This window comes from Morone saxatilis, unplaced genomic scaffold, assembly GCF_004916995.1.
Source record: "Morone saxatilis isolate NCDOM2014 unplaced genomic scaffold, NCSU_SB_2.0 Contig21, whole genome shotgun sequence".
Lineage (NCBI taxonomy): Eukaryota > Metazoa > Chordata > Actinopteri > Moronidae > Morone > Morone saxatilis.
In genome coordinates this window covers 7,444,275-7,448,585 of record NW_023339774.1, presented here as the reverse complement: position 1 = coordinate 7,448,585, position 4,311 = coordinate 7,444,275, and positions in this window count along the sequence as shown.

Genomic DNA, 4,311 nt, shown 5'->3' with positions numbered 1-4,311 from the left:
TATATATAATATATATATACTGTATATTTATTTATTATTATTATTTGGAATCTAGTGGTCAAAATTACCACTTACGGCTGTTCGAGTCGGTATGGAATTCTGGCACCAGGCCACTATGACAACCCGGTAGCCAAAATCTTGACAACATCAGGTTTGTCCAGTCACTGAAAATTGAAAAAAAGAGAGTTAAAAAAAAATAAATAAAAAATCTTCCTAAGTGAGAGCACAGTGAAACTGACTGGTGACATTTCTAGAAGGTTCCAGGAGCTCCTGACGGGCCCCTAAGGAGAATATTCTGGCTGTAATTGGCAGAGCTGACAAGGATCAGGAAGAGGCAGTGAGAGAAGGCGAGTGTATGGGTCTGTGTCTGTCTGTGTGTGTCTGTGTGTGTGTGTGTTCTTGTAGTTCTGTGGGGACTGATTTAAGACCTTGAGAATGAGGATCTTTGGAGAGTGAGAACATGTTTGGCTAGGAATGAGGGTCCTAACTTGATAATAGTCCTATGGTTAGAATTAGGTTTATGTTAAGGTTAAAGCAAGGGTTAGGCTTAGGTAATTAGCTGTGACGGTCAAGGTTATGGAATGCAGTGTGTGAATGTGTCTTTGCAAGTAAATAAGTGCACGAGTGGATCCATTCTACAATAGAAATATTTATATCACTTAGCTCATGTAACTTCTCTATAAACAGCTGGTCTTATTTTCTTTTCAAAGTGGGGGGATTTTATAGTTTAGCTTGAGTTATGCTGATAATAACACTGAGAAATAATAACTTTAAATATTGGTTCTGAATGTTTGTCTCTTGTCTCGCTTGCTTGTTATAGATAGAGAGCTATAGCGTATGTGCATCATTAAACTACTTGTGACCTATTTTTAAAATCTGACGTCTTGAACAATTTGCACAAATCGTTCTTTTTCCACCGAATGTTTTATTATGATGACTTGATAATCATCATCTGAGAAATGACTCTTCCTTGAGCCGTCTTAATGCCTGAACATTTAAAATCACATGACCCTCCATCATAAGAGCCATCACTGTCATAGTTTGCATCGTGATTTCAGAGCAGACTCTGGCACCAGTGTAAAGTTGAGGGCAATTACAGCATTAGGAATATATAAAACATCTGCGTGTCTGAAAGATAACTAGAATGTTGTGTTCGTGTTTAATGAGTGGCATTCTGGTTTTATCACAAGCAAAAAATGGCAATTTGGGAAGAAGGTAAGTGCCTCAGAAAGACGTTACAAACAATAATGCTGACGTTCTGCTAGGTTTTAAATCTTTATTTATCTAGACAAGTATAACTGAATTAAAACAAAACATAATCTAAATCAGATGTATTATTTTTTCCTCTTACGAGAGACTGTGAGTTGATCTCATTGGCACTGAATTATCCATTCTTTTGATAATCAAGTTGTTATTGTAAGATATGTTTATTGTCATGGCATGTGTACCTCTGCTCTGCTGAATAATTAGAAAATGTGTTTTTGCTGTTACTAATATTTTGATAAATGATTGTAGTATCAATATTGTCCTACAACAAATTTCTTCGGGTCTCTGTTGTTCTGTCGGATCTCATGCAGCATCACAGAATTTGAGTCATATTTTTCCAGTCTGGTAAGTGCTGCAGTGCTTGGCTGGAAAGTGACTATTATGCCGATTGCTCCCTGTGATGTGGTAGAAAATTACACCCAGCCGCCATACTAGCAAACAAAATTGCCAGAGATGCTGTTTTCAATACATTGAGAATGATGTGATGAGCTGCTTTTATTTCAGAGATATGGAGTCTGTTGGTTGTGGGCGGGCCAAAGTCCCAACAAATACACACTCTGCCTACATGTTTACTCCTCAGCACTATGTATTTCCCACCTTGTTTAGCATCCTGTTTGTGTCTGGTTAGCATTTTTTCCTTCTGCAGCATCTGTCTGGTGGTCTTTTCTATTGGCATGTATCTTCCTTCTCCTACTCCTTTCCATTTATTTTCCTTGTCTTTCTATCCGGCAACCTGTCTACCTGTTCCCTCCTCCCTGTGTTTTTGTGTTCTTGGCAGTCTCTCTGGTAGTCTTGTGGACCATCATGCTTTTTTCAGTTATTGCCATCTTACTTGTCTACCGGGTTTGAACAACTTTTCAAAAGTGAAATTCACAGACTTCTCAAGCTATTTGATGACAAGTTCTAAAAGTTTTAGAGGACCCCTTAGCAACCCAAAGAGCTCAAGTCATTTTTAAATTGTATCTTCTTTGTCTCTCATAACTCTTTAAGTTTTCTCTCTTTAAGTGAAATCGTAATGTTATCATGGAGAGAAAACCGGGGATATTAAGTTAAAAGACAAAGGACAAAATAACTGCTGCGTTAGCATCTAGAAATGCAGTCCGTAAAATATGAATTTATATTGCAGCTGCAGTGAACTAAAACTGTCTAGTTGCTTGGTTTGAATATAGGCAGTACGTGCTATTGGAGTCAGTTAAAGTATATTCAAGCTACAATGCAAACCAAAAAACAATGTCAGAAGACCCAAGAGTGGACTTTTCCTTAAGTGTGAAAAAATACACATTAAGTCTTGACTATGATGAGTCACTTCACCCCTTAAGTCTGTTGTTGCCATCCATTTAGCTGCTCCGGAGACACCGAGAAGTGAGAACAGATTGCTCATTTACTTCCCTGTTGTTCAGGTGAAAGAGAAAGATGTTTAAAATGGGACCTTTGAGCTTGGGTGAGTGTCGAATGTAAATCACAGAAAACACACTGTCTGCATATGATAAACCGTCTGTGCTGCACTCCCTGTTCGGTGCAGAGTGAATGCTGAGAGCTCAGCTCAGTGCTGATATGGAATAATACAATTTATATATGCTTTTAGCAGGGGGAAAAGCACAGGTGTGATCAATAACATCAATTGCAACTGTATTCCATTTATGCAGTTGTGGTTTAGACCATTTTCACAGCAGATGTTTTGATTTGCCATACAGAAGAAAAAGCCCAGGTGTTACTAATGACATTAATGATGGTTCTGTTCAGGTGTCCCAGTAATAAAAAGTAGATAAATGGAATTCAGCCATCATATGTTATTAATTACACCTACCACAATGGAAATATGTTATTATTTTTTCACTTCAAATCAAATCTTTTCCTACACTGAAATGTGAAAGTGAAATAATTAGTAGCACGGACAAGTATAATGGTGTTTTTCTGGCCTCCCCAAAGAACAATGCTGCTGCTATGAAGTTGAACACAGCTGAATTTCCCATTATTACAATATAACTGCAATGCAATGCAATTTAAACTGCTTGCACACAACTATTGTAGAAAGCAGCTCTGTAATGGGCAATAATAATGGGTAATTTGGGTAATAACTTTTCACTTTTCTTTATCCAAAAGTATTTAAATAAAGTATTAATTAGAATCTGTTTGTGCAAGTGAGTCTCATGCTTTCCACATATCTACAATATGTCCTAAACACAGCAGCAACCTGACAGCCAGAAAAGTGACCAAGGAAGTGTTTGATTGAGTGTACTTCATGCAGTCTCCACCAAGTGTCTGTTTGCTAATGAGACATTTGTTCAGTGCTGTGTTCAGCCCTATCCTCTATGGTTATTGCTGCTGACGCTATACACACACGCACACCCACACACGACACAGTAGGTTTTCCTCAACTTCATGCAGGTTGAAGATGGATGCCGCAGCATTATGCTAATGGCCATCACTGCTGTCCAATCACACGCTTCACTGACTGAAAGGGCAGAGAGATAGACACCAAAAGAGAGAGACAACAACTGGGGGAAAGGGAGTGGACACATACAGATGAAGGGAGGAGAAATGCAGGGTTAGAAACAGTTTTATGTTTTCGATGTGCTACAGAAAAAAACTTTGTAAAGTTTCTTTAAGTATTCTCAAGTAAGTGTCAGTTTTACACTTACGAGCTGTGTGTTAACGAGCTATTTTCATTTCCAGAGAGAATATGACTTACCTGTATGACAGATGACAAGTGCAATGTATTTGAAGGATAACACTGCTGCCTCCTTATGAAGTGGGAGAAAGAAAAGAAGAGAATCAGAATCAGGTAAGCTGCCAAGAGTTGTAAATCTTTGTCACACTGGTGCAGGGACGTATCAACAACTAATTTGTCATGTATACAGATGTATCATTCAGGGACAACAGAACCTCAAGCTGAGTTCAAGCAGACAGTGGCAGATATACAATAGAAGATAGCATAAATCACTCTAATGCGAGAAAAGAGAAGGGAGGTCAGACCCTTATGAAACACAAGGTAAGATCGTGTTTGGACTGAATTCTTACAAGACTCCAATTGCCGATTGATAA